A 12,971-nucleotide genomic window follows, 5' to 3' on the forward strand; every position below is an offset into this window, starting at 1 on the left:
AGGCGGCATCATTGGAACTCCCATACACTTTGCTGATGGGAATGCAAATGGTGAAGCCGCTTTGGAAAACTGTCTGGCAGCTCCTGAAGGATTACACAGAGTTGCCATGTGACCAGCAATTCTACCATTACATCTACACCCAAGAGCAATGAAAACAGGTGTTCAGTCAAAACCAGCACAAATGTTCAGAGAGGCAGTATCCATAATAGCCAAAAAGCGTGCACGATTAAATGTCCATCAGTGGATGAATGGATGCACAAATATGGTATATCCATACAATGGAATGCTATTCAACAGTGAAAAGGAATTGCAGAAGGCTTGAGAGACTTGGGGGCTTATCAAGGGAAAAGAGGTGACCACGAAGGGTAAGTACACACACAAGCTTTACTGGGCTTGGGACACCATTGCATGAGTAGGGAACTCCCTAGCAGCATGACACCTTCAGGCAGCATATGGCAGGGGTGTGGGGGGATACACCTTCCAGAAGGGGAGGAGGCAAGGGAAATGGGAAGAGGGACAAAAAGGAGGCTTCTGTGCCTAGGAGCTGTCGCTTAGCAGCATGGCAGGGAGTCTCTGGGTCTGAGAGCCTAGGACGGTAGTAGCACGTTGGGGCTGTTCTTACAGCCTGGAGGCTCAGTTTTGTCGGTGTCTGGCAGGGAGTGAGTCAGGTCCCCTAAGGAATGCAAAGCAGGCAGGCCCTAAATGGCTAAAGGTCTGCTTGTGTCTGCAATTCTCAAAACAACTGATGTGTACATTTCTGAGTTTGGTGCCATGGGGGTTTTGAGCTAAGAGGTCTCAGCCTTCAGTGAAGAAATGAACAACCCACAGGTCGCTACTCAGAACCATCTTTGGCTCATTTATATAAGAAGAATGAATTGCTGATGTGTGCTCCAATGGATGACCCCAACCAAATTATACTAAGTCAAAGAAGCCAGGCACGAAAGACCGCATACAATATGATTCCACACGAAATGTACAGATGAGGCAACTCTATGGGGCAGACAGGAAATTCGTGGCTGGCAGGGCTGGGCGCTGAGTGGGGATGGTGGGCATGATAGCTGAAGGTACAGTGTTTCTTCGTAGGATGATGAGGGTTCTGAAGTTGATTGTGGTGATGAGTGCACAACTGTGTGAAAATACTAAAAACCATTGATTGTGCACTTTAAATGTGTGAATTGTATGGTATTTAATCAAAGCTATTCCAAAAAAAAAATAGATTAAAACTTAACAAAAGTCTCCACCCACAGGCTGCTGAGGTTTCAGTATTAAATGAGCAGAGTGGCCCTTCTTGAATGAGAACACAAAAGCTGCTAAATGGCCCTCCTTTGAGTGAAGACACACTCCTGCTACCCAGCCTGAGTCCCCAGGTCTGGATTTTCGGATGACGTGAGCCTTGTACCCAGGCTGATAAGTAATATTATACCACATATATTCTTTTTCTAATTACTCAAATGTACAGAAATTACGGAACATTTGCAGGAATGGTATTAATATAAAGAACACCAATATAACCTTTGCCCAGATTCACTAACTGTTAGCATTTTACCACATTTGCGATATAACTCTATTATCTGTGTATCTGCCTGTCTGTCTATCTATCTATCGTCTGTCTAAGAGAGAGAACATACGGTATATTTCTGACCTCTCAATGCTGTTTCGCTGATGTATAAGTTTATCTTTGTGGTAGGAACACACTGTCTTGATGATGCTGCTTGAAGATGGTACCTTTAATGTCACTCATTCCCCCAACAAACTACCATGGTCAGTCCCCAGCCCAGGCCCTGCCCTTGCCCCTAAGGGTGTGGTGCCTTTTAGAGGTGCTCCTTCCCTGGGCATTAACATGTGGCTGTGGGTCTGGGTTTCTCCTCCTTTCCAGCCTCTCCGCCGTCTTTCTGTTGGCCATTTCACAGCTCAGGAACATTTCCATGGTGGTGTCTTACAAATTCCCATCAGAAGGGATGGATCAGAACAGAAAACGCTCTGTTATGCGTTAAATTTTGTATCCGCCAGGTTCCTAAGTTGAAGTCTAACCCTGAGGAACTTGGAATGTGACCATCTTGGGAGACAGAGACTTTACAGAGGTCATCAAGTTAAGGTGAGGTCATTAGGATGGGCTCTCATCCAGTGTGACCAGTGTCCTTATAAAAAGGGGAAACACAGGGAAATGCTTACAAGGAAGGCAAGATGAAGGGGAGAAGACAGACTTCTGCAAGTCCAGGGCAGAGACCTTCCCTCACGGCCTCACCAGGAACAGCCCTGGTTTGCTGGATGCTGTGCCTCTGTGCTCCAGACTGAGACAGTGAACCTCCGTTGTTTGCGGTGCTTTGTCACGGTCACCCGCGTAGGCTCCTTGCTCCCCCTCCTGGTCCCTCAACCAAAATGTGTCCTCTTTGCCTTGATGGATATTTCATTTGAAGAATGGCATTGGTTGGTTTAAAAGAAAAGTTTGGAAGTTCATTGTTCTCATCCACACTTCTCTCAGACGGGAGTGCTGATGACCACTGAAATGATCTCTCTGAAGTGACAGAGTCCTTTTTTATAACTCACCGTTTGCTTTCTTGGAGGATGAAGAAAAAAGGAAGAAAGAGAAAGAAGGAGACTGGACCCCAGTCCCTGTGAGGCTGCTGGTGGCTGCTGAAGGAAGACCACAGCTGCCTTGGCTTTGCAAATCGGCACAGCCAGACACAACTCACTCTGCTGCAGGCCAAGCCCTAGGCAGCGACAGCATGGCCACTGCCTCCCGGGTGCAGATGCGATTACCTTCACTGTCTTCTCCTGCCCAACTCAGCACCTCCCCCTCTGTTTGCTCCTGGGCGGTCCCTGCCTTCCAGGATGTGCTTGGGTGACTGGTCACTGGGTTCCTGGGGACTATCAGCTCCTGGAGGTTCTGAAGCAGCTGTTGCAAGATTATAAATCTCTTTGGTCTGTTTCATGGTGTTCCCTGCTCCTCTCCTCTCTTTAAATCTTCCTTGCTCCCCTGTCTTGAATATTTGTGATAGAGAGAGGTAGAGGGACGTCTGGCGCATTTGGTTTTACAAAGCTCTGGATCCAATCGGTGTTGCCAAAGATTGGATCACGTCTTCTCTAGATGGTTTCGTAAGTTTCTTATGTTCATTATGTCATGTCCCCCTCCCTCAGCCAGAAAAGCTTGCATCAGCAAAAGTTGAAGCTGTTGCATGTGATTACTGGAAATGAGTTAACTGAAAACATGCCTGTTCAGGGAAACCACAGAGGCCATGCTTTTGCACGGACTCCATGCCAAGCCGTTGTTTCGGCGTGGGAGCCTAGGGCTGCCCTCGAGATGTCCTCGGTCCTGGGTGCAACAAGGTACACAGTCTCTAAAACCCTTTGCTCCGAGTCTTGCTTACTTCAGTGACATCTACTCCAAGCCATCACTGGACTTCACCCTTGGCCTTATTCTGTGGTCCTGGGAGAAGGAGCAGGGAACACTCTACCTCAGGAACAAAGGTCGCAATGGAGCTACCCTTGTCCACCTGGCTATGCTGTTATGACCAATGGTGCTGCTGTGTCCCACTCTGACTTTACCCGTAAAAACAGGCAGTGGGCCAGATTCGGCCTGCAAGCCTCTTTTTTCTTTTCTGGTGTTTGTTTTTGAAACAAGGTCTGGCTTTGTCACCCAGGCTGGCGTGCAGAGGTATGACCACAGCTGGCTGCAGCCTCAATCTCCTGTGACCTGCAAACATCTTATTGATAAGTCACTTTGCCTCTCTGAGTCCTAATGTCTTCATCTATGAGTTCTCTAAATATCCCCTGTGACCTTTCAGTTTGCAGGTCACAAGCAGAATCATTGGAACAATTCAGCTGGAATCCCCACCTGCCCTGAGATGGGGCATCAGCCCTCTCTGTGCCTCTTGGAATCCTGAGTGTGTGTGTGTGTGTGTGTGTGTGTGTCTGTGTGCGTGTCTGTGTCTGTGTGCGTCTCTGTGTGTGTGTGTAGTATACATGTCTCTGTGTGTGCACATATATAAATACATAATCCCTCTGCTCTGTGTGGCCCCTCATCCGCCCACCCACCTGTCTGTTTACCCCCCAGTGTACCCTGAAGCCAGGGCCCCGCTGCTAAAGCTCTATGCAGGCAGTTCAGTGTCATGGCCCCGTTTCTCCACGCAGGTCCCACTCACAGTGACCTCCATGCCTCAGCCACCTGCCCTTGGTCCCTGACTCCCCTGACCCCCAGGAGAGCTGGTTCTGTCTCTCCCTGCCATCACTGCCGGTCTCCCTGTGGCGGGGAACACGCCCGGTGCTTGGATCCTGGGTGCTGTAATTCACCCCGTGTCGTCTCACAGCCCCGGTGAGAGCGAGGCTCCCTGGCAAGGAGGGCTCAGTGTCTTCAGGGAGCTGTAAAGTAGACACCTGTGCCTGGATGTGCCGCTCCCTCCTCACTCACATCGGTGTCCTGTCCACCCAGCGTGCTGAAGGCCCCCCTCACCTAGGGAAGGTTCCTACTCAGGGAATTCTCCGCACCCCCATTCCCCAGAGGGTCCCAAGTCCTTCAGACATTTTTGAATCTCACTGTGGCTTAAGTTCTTTTGAGCGGGGTCCTAGGAAAATCAGGACAGATGGCTGGACTCCAGTTTGTGTGACCCTGAGAACTTAGTCACAATTAGGGTGGCTTTGTCTGCCCAGAGCACACAGAGGCCCCCTGGGAACCAGCACCCAACTTCATATCCCACCAGCTCTGAGTCTCAAGTCGTCCAAGACGCTCCCCCTCTCGTAGAACGAGTTTTACTCTATTGCATCCAACTGCCTTGCAGGTCTGAACTCCTGTGGCACCTCAGCAATAACTAGGGGAGAAAGAGCAGAGTATTAGGCCTTCCCTGGACCAACTGGTGTAACCAGGGAAAAAGGTATAAAGCCGGTGGCAATTCTGAACACCCTGGCTGTGTACAAGAACTCCAGGTTTGGAAGCCTGTCCTTTTGGCTACTAGCAAGAGCGATAGTCAGCGTGGAAGAGTGAATGCAGAGCCGCGTGGTTCTGGGCTCACTATGCAAAAACCCAGATCTCACCCAGAATCCTCCTCCCAGCGAGGCAGGTTTGCTGCACAGCGCTCATGACGTCCAGGGCTTTAGCCAGTTAGAGTCACATTGTGCAGCTGAAAGGCCCGTTCTCCCAGGCAGAGGTGACTACTGAGTGTATCACTTGTCTCCTGCTGTGACAGAAACCTCCTCAATGCTTGGAGACTTAAATTGACAGCTGATTATCTCGATTCTGAAGTTTGGTTTCTCCACTGAGTCACCTGGGCGCACTCGCATGGCTGCATTCGGCTGGAGGGTCAGCTGGGCTGAAAGGTTCAAGTTCAACTTGGACCGTGCAGATCAAGCCTTGGAGTTCACATAACCCCACCTCTGATGCAATCTGTTGGTCAAACCAAGCCATGTCATGCCCAAATATAGGAGGAAGGGGAGCAGATTCCACCTCCTGATGGAAGTCATGGCAAAGTCGCCTCACAAGGCATCTTGGGCTAATTGATGCAGCCATCTTTGGAAGAGGTTAGAATAGCAACACAGGTGTGAAGTCCCCCAACCACTCCTGGCCTTGTGCAGGGAAGACGTGGCAGGAGAGGCCTACATTCCTCTCTAGACACAGGCTTTCTTTGTAGAAAAAAAAGGGCGGCGGCGGGGTGGGCAAAAGGACTCTGACATCTTTGGTTGAAGGCTCAGAATGGAGTTTCTGCCTCTAACTGTTAGGACTGTCTAGGTTGCAAGTGACAGGAACCCGGTTCAAACTAGCTTCGGCCAAAAGGAGAAACGTTACCGTGATGGTGGATCCCAGTGGCAGGAAGGCGGCAGCCTTGGACACTGCAGGAAGCAGAGGCCCCACGACTGTCTTTGCTTCTGCTTCCTGTTTCTCTGGAAGGCTCTGGCTTCCTTCTCCCTGGCTGTGCAGTGCATTCCTCCGTGTGGTGGCAAATATGGCTCCCAGCATCTCCGGATTTTACAACTGTCGGCGAGAAATAGACTCTGTCTCCTGTGTAGTTTCAAGTTCAAGTACACTGGGGAAGGAATTCATTAACTCCTTCCCAGGAGTTTGGGGCTGGTCTGCAGAGCAATGAACCATGCGCAGGAGCAGGGCCAGGCAATACTATCAAGGCGGCCACGGAGCCACGTTGGTGGGGTGTGGCAGGGTATCCGGAGGGCAGGTGTGGGCTGCTGGCCGGCAAATCCATGGGCATGCACTCACCGCCCTCAGAGCGGACAGGCAGGAGTGGCTAGAGGGACAAAACCCAGCGTCAGGCTGCCTGCACTGGGGTCTCCATTTCACCCCGCGTTACCTGAGTGTGGTACTAAATCCTCTGTGCCTCCATTTCCTCATCTCTGAAATGGACATAGGAGTTCTTCTACAGTTTGGAGGATATCAGTGAGTTCATGTATGTGCTACGGTCTTAATATTTATCCCCTCCAAAACTCCTTTTGAAATTGAATCCCCAGTGTGGGTGCATTGAAGGGTAGAGTCTTTAAGAGGTGACTGGATCATAAGCACTCTGCCCTCATGAATGGGTTGATTCATTCATGGATGGATGGATTACTGGGTTAATGCATTGATGAGTTATTAGGGAGTGGAATGGTGGCTTTATAAGAAAAGGAAGAGAGACCTGAGCTGGTGCTCTCAGCCCCCTCGTCAGGGGATGCCCTGTGCCACCCCGAGACCTGGCAGAGCCCCCACCAGCAGAAGGGCCCTCGCCAGATGCACTCCCCCTCCAGATTTCCCAGCCTCCAGAAATGTAAGACATAAATTCCCTTTCTTTATGAATTACCCAGTTTCAGGTGTTCTACTATAAGCAATAGAAAACAGACTTAAGACAATATGCAATCGAATCGTCTGAAACAACTTCAGAGGCCGTAGTGAGTGCTCACAATGTGTTAATTATTAATAATAAGAGGAACAGAGTTGATTCTATTGATTACATTGATATGATATGATGCAATATATAGATGTCCAAAAGAGTCTTTTTTTGTTGCTTGTTTCCTGGAACTGAAACGATTAACTTGGGGGAAAGTGTGTATGAAGGGTCTTTTGTCTACCTCAGAACTGTCCCCCGGGGGCTCACTGGGGAGGTGTTTTTCTCTTCTATCCACCGATGCGCGGAGAGCCTGCCCCACGTCAGCCACTGCTCTGCGGACGCCATGGGGAATCAGGGCCGACTTCCTGCCATTGAGTGGCGGGACATACTCCGGGTTTCACATGTAAATGTGCTTTTCTAAGAAAGTAAAGTGTATCAGGCCTAAGGTTGTGTCAAACATAGCAGTTTTCAAAAACGTCACAGCAGATGGCCTGAACTAGATTTGGGGCTGCACACACAGCAAACCTTCACTTCTGGTCTAGCCAAATAGTTACTTTCTTCAATTTTCCGAAATTCCTTCAACTTTTGCCACCATCCATCCACCAACATTAATCTCCTGTATTCTGCTATTGGTCAAAGGAAGGGAAAGAAGATTTCCTGAGTGATCCTCTGGGCAAATACCATAGACCAAAATCTGCACTGAGGTGCGAGTTTTGCAGGAAATTTGGCCCGTGGGCTCCCCCCTCCCCCCACTAATTCGTACATACTTTGTAGCCATTTCTCCTTTCCATTTCCAAAATGAACTTTTCTGAAATCATCTTTGTGAAGAACAGACTTTATCTCTGGAGAAGGCGCTCGGGGAACACAGCTACCATATTTTGCTGTCCTCACCGGGTCACTGAGGGCCATGTCCCGGGCTCCCAAAGTAAGCAGGACCTGCAGACCCTTCTGAGTCCTTCGGGGATAGCCAAGGGGGGCTGGGTGTCCATCCCTTTAGGAAAATATTTGAACACAGCTGGTACCCTCCTTCCTGCCACCCATGTGGTTGTGTTTTTAAATATGGCTTGAACTTGAAGCAGTTTCCATTTATAAAAATTCCTTTGCAAAATGTTCTTTCCAATAACAATATTCCCATGTGTGCTTTTGCTTCTGATATTTTTCTTATAAATTAATCTGCTGAAACAGAGTCCTCTTGGCCTTTGGCTTTCGGTGTCCGCAAATGCTCCTGCCCCCACCCTGCGGTTTTGGGACCTCCTGCTTTGGCACTGGGACTCAGAAAGGTTAGATTGCCTTCTTTTCATTCCTGGGAGCTTATCTTAGGCGGTTTCCACAGTCTGTGCTGTGCTCAGGGCCAGATGTGCAGCCACGGCCTCCACACAGCCTCTGAGGCTGCTGGCCCCGAGCAAGCCCAGGCAGGCACCTCCAGGACCACCGCGCATGCCCATCCTGCTCCTCCCCACCGCCTTCCACCTCTGGGAAAAGAGAAGACAGGTTGCCCTCGTACTTTCTGCCCTCAAATACCAATGACCCCTGCTGCCGCGGTTCCCAGTTTGGGCTCAACATAGGAATCACATTTCAAAATCCCTGGGCCAGGTCCTGCCCACGACCATCAGAGGGGATTCCATGAAGGAAGGACCCCAATGTGGGGGTGGTTAGAAGCTCTCCGTTACTCCAATGTGCTGCTGAAGTTGAGAACTTGTCCTGGAGGACACCCCACAGCACCCCAGCCAGCATGCAGGGGTGCTTGCCAGTAACTGACCAGCCCGGTAGGGATTTGACTGAGGGGCTGGGTTTCTCCTCCTGGCAGGGGGCTTCTCTCTGCCCCATGAGGATTTAGTCAAGTCCACTGGCCTTGTAAGTGGAACTGTATAATATTACTCACTTCCAAATGGTGGCAGGCTTAGAGAGATGACCCAGTGATTATTACAAAATGCCTGCAGTCACTGCTGTGACATCTAGACCCACAAACCAATTTATGTTTGATTTTCTTTGTCAATATTGCATTTTTCTAGTATGAAGAAAAAATGAGGGACAAACAGAAATTTAAGTATATATACATAGATATGCATATGTGTGCACAATATGTATGTATACATGCATCTATGAGAGTAAATATATAAATTTTAATATATACACACAATATGCAAATACTTATATACATGTATATGTATGTACACACACACATCTAGAAATGGTTCCAGAAGGACATTGGCTTGGGTTAGAATTTTGGAAAGGAAGGCTGATACTTCAATACTCCTTTCCAGAAGCACCAAGGGTCCTTAGTGGGAATGCTGGGGTTTTTATAGAAAAAAAAACCACAGTGAGATGGGTTGAAGCAAAGAAAATCATCTGCAGCCAGGCACAGTGGCTCACACCTGGAATCCCACCACTTTAGGAGGCCAAGGTGGGAGGATTGCTTGCGCGTAGGAGTTCAAGACCAGCCTGGTCAACATGGCAAAATGCCATCTCTACAAAAAATACAAAAATTAGCAGGGTGTGGTGGGACATGCCTGTAGTCCCAGCTCTAATCGGGGGGCTGCGGGGGAGGATCCCTTGAGTCCACGAGGTCGAGGCTGCAGTGGGCCGAGGTTGTGCCTTGCACTCCAGCCTGGGTGACACAATGAGACCCTGTTTCAAACAAGCAAAACACGAAGGCTCTTTCAACTTGACAGAGGGTATAATGTTAAGGGTGGAAATTCATTTTGAAACGTGAGGAGTATGGCAGGCCCCTCGGAAGGACTCCTGGTCTAGGGCCCCGAGACCCGGCACGCCCCTCCAGGGCAGGGCCTTCGTGTTCCTCTCGCTCGCTTTTCCAGCAGGCACCCAGCAGCATCTGACCAGTGCTCCGGCAATATTCACTGGAAACAAACAAATGAACCCAATGGTTTCAAATTTCCATAACAACATTTATCCACTAGGTTGAAAGTTTAGAGGTAAATTTCAAAATATTGTTAGTGTTGAGCCCCCCCCCCACCCCACTCACATGCACACCTTCCCACAGTCCCTTCAACCCGTCTAACTGGCATTTTCCCCCCTGATTCTTTCTAAAGAGCCATCCTGACAAAATCACTGGAATACCTTGATCTATCATGGCAAAAACAATTTGAAAAGACAGCAAGCATAAAAAACCTTTTTCTGGGTTCTAATATTAAGGGGTGTGACCGTAGTATTTTTGAGGTCTGAGCCTCTCCATAAAACAGTTGTCCAACTGGCTACTTCCTACCTATAAATGAGCATTCCAGAGAGACCGTGAGCAGTACACACATGCATTTATGGAGGAAAGATATTTTAAATATGTTTCAACCAATAATAATGTAAAAATACCCAGGAGACTTGTGATGTGGAGCCAGAAGGAGTCTAGGAGGTGAGGTTATGTCTGCCCCAGTCCCCTTTGAAGCCCTTAGAAATGTGACAAATATAGAAAAAACCAATAATCCAGGAAAGTGGGAAAGGGGTAGGGAGGTCTTTACCCTCTGTGACTTGGGCAAGCTCTGTCTTTTGAAGGAAAGGCAAAGTGTGAGTCTAAGTAAGAAACATTTTAGCACTTTAAGGCAGAGGAGGTTCGGAGTCCTGGAAAATGCCTAAATTATTTGGAATTGTAACATTTCACAGCACCACAGAAACACCCAAGATTTTGCATGCTAGATTAATTAAACCAATTATAGTTCGTTACATTGTAATAAAGAGTCTTTATCTCTTGAGAAAACTCAAGTCATTTGTCACTGAGTGCTATGTAGGTCTGACGGAAGCCCGTCAGCTTCCCCTGTCTGAATTGGGACTGAAAGGCTCTCAATCAGAATTAAGGAGACCTGATTTCTGGGCAGAAATGTACGGATTTTTAAATGCCCTGTCCACATCTACAGACTTGCTTAGGCCATCCACAACTTGCGAATAAGACATGCTCAGCCGTTTCTAAGTGGGTTGGAAAGCATGCTTGGAGCTGTGTGCCTGAGTCCTGACCTACGCACCGTGTCCTGGGCTTTGGCATCACTGAATTCACTGTTGTGCCAGCTGGCTCTGCCATGCCTTCATGCACTTGCCCATGCGGTGACCTCTCCCTGGAACCGCCTTCCTCCACTCCACTAAGCAAACACGCAGTCTTCTTTCAAACCCAGGTGTCACCTTTGCTCTGAAGCCTTCCCTGATCCCACGAATAGAGGTCATTGTCCTGCTCACAGAGCATGTAAGCACACTTGGGTGTTGTCATGTATCTTTCCACATGTCTTTTCTATCAGCAGGTCGCGGAGCCCTTCAGGGCACGGATTATGCTTCATTCATCTCTGCATGTCTGGGGCCTGGACCAGCACCTCTTGGGTTGTTGCTCTAGGAGTAATCAAGAAGGAACGTTCCAGCAAAATGAAGCTCCAGTAAATGAAGAGAAAAGACATGGCAGCAGTGCTTACAACCCGTGGGCAGTAACAGCAGTCCAGGAAGAGCAGCTGTGCTGGGGACCCTGATACGAGCCATAGAGGAGGAGGCCTTTGGGAGGAAGAAAGAAGAGAAAATACCTGATGTGACAGAGATGGCAGAGACAGGAGGGCAGGGAGGCTGAAGCTGTGGGAAAACAAAGCCTATTCCCAGCCCTAGAAAAAAACGAAAAAACTATAAGAACAATGATTCATTTCTTGGAGCTGGAGTAAACAATACTCACATAGCCATAAAAATATAAATGTTGATTCTTAATGACAGTAGTGAGATGTGTGTATCAGGACAGAGGCGGTAAGGACACGGGAACTAAGTTAGGGCCGATACAATCTCCACCGAAGCTGTGGGTGGGACTTATGAATGTGCTCCTTAGAGGGACGAAAAACACTGGGGACGTCCGCCTTTTCCTTTCTCCTGCCTCTTTCTTGCCAGATGTGAGGACTTCAGGGTTGCTGGGGCAGACCCATCATCATCTGGATCCAAGCTCCTTCCATCTTTCTGCTCCTTACATCTGGATTCTCTTATGTGAGAGAGAAACACGTCTTCATCTTGTTTAAACAACTTTTGCTGGCTCTCTGTGCTGCCAGCTGAACATAATTTCTATCTGATAGAAGACGTGGAGCTTGTTATTTAGAGACATGGAGCTAACCATCCAAAGAAACACAGGCCTCCCAGCTGCGCTAGACAGCTTGGGACACGTACAGATTGGGGGGTCTGTGGGAGGAGGGGGCACGCTGCTGATGCCCCCGTGCCGAGGGGTGACCCGTGAGCAGATTGACACAGCCGGGCTGAGGCAAGGAGTACCCCCTCCCAGCAGCAGCTTTGCCTCGTTCCTAATAGGACCCATGTGTCTGGCCGTCGATTTCAACAGCAGTTTGGATTATGGAATTATTGTTTAGGCAAACGAGGCTGGACACCGCTGACTGAGGGGCAGAGCTGACAGTGTTCTACCTCCTGGCTCCCCTGTCCTCTCCTGCTTGTGTTCTCTGATGAGCGCGCTCAGCCTTCCGCAGTTCCCACTACGTCCAGCAGGGACACCATGAATGCTTGTTCAAGTAAGGCACTGAACTAGTCATTCAGGTCATCATTTTTTTACTTAAGAGAGGGATTCCTTTTTCTAAATCACAGAAAGCCCTGTATGGACTGGGAGCCGCCTCTTTCCCATTGCCCTTAAATGAAATCCAATGTGGTCTGCCCCCACCAACCTCACTGAGCCCATGGTGACCTCCCCTAGCGCACCCCACCTCAGGCACAGGGCACTTCTCTCCCTTTCTCACTGTACCAGGCTTCTTTCAGCCTTGAGACCCTTACGTTTGTCCTTCTCTCTGCCTGGGACATTGTCCTCTATGTTTCCATTAATCGCGTTTCTGCTCAATATCATGTCCCCACCAAACCCTCCCAGGCGGCTCTACCCAGTGTTGCCTCTTCTGGACGCCATCCTGTTACACCATTCTATTTTCCTCGTGGCACTTATCGCCATCCGACGTCCGCTGGCTGGTTTCCTTGTTTGGCACCTGCCTTCCTCGTTAGTGCGTAGGCTCCATGAGGACAGGCTGTGTCTGGGACAGGTTGGACTCCCCAGGAAGCAGACTCTCGGAGACAAGGATGGAGGTTTACCAGGGTGCACTCTCAGGAACCCCATCTTGGGAAGGGAAGAGAAGGGAAAGAATAGACTGGGCAGAAGGAAATGCACACCACAGCCAGCTCACCAGACAGCCAGCTCACCAGACAGCCAGCTCACCA

At 49.2% G+C, this 12,971-nt stretch overlaps 1 long non-coding RNA gene across 1 annotated transcript in view; it reads right to left on the minus strand.

The window, feature by feature from the left end:
- Nucleotides 1–3,238: 3,238 nt before the first annotated feature.
- Nucleotides 3,239–12,971, minus strand: part of LOC116541895 — a 19,278-nt gene continuing 9,545 nt past the window's right edge. The window contains exon 3 of the long non-coding RNA XR_004265000.1: nucleotides 3,239–3,251. This is a non-coding gene — a long non-coding RNA (uncharacterized LOC116541895). The remainder of the gene's footprint in view (nucleotides 3,252–12,971) is intronic.

This window comes from Sapajus apella, unplaced genomic scaffold (genome assembly GCF_009761245.1).
Source record: "Sapajus apella isolate SASKATOON/1434 unplaced genomic scaffold, GSC_monkey_1.0 scaffold158, whole genome shotgun sequence".
NCBI lineage: Eukaryota > Metazoa > Chordata > Mammalia > Primates > Cebidae > Sapajus > Sapajus apella.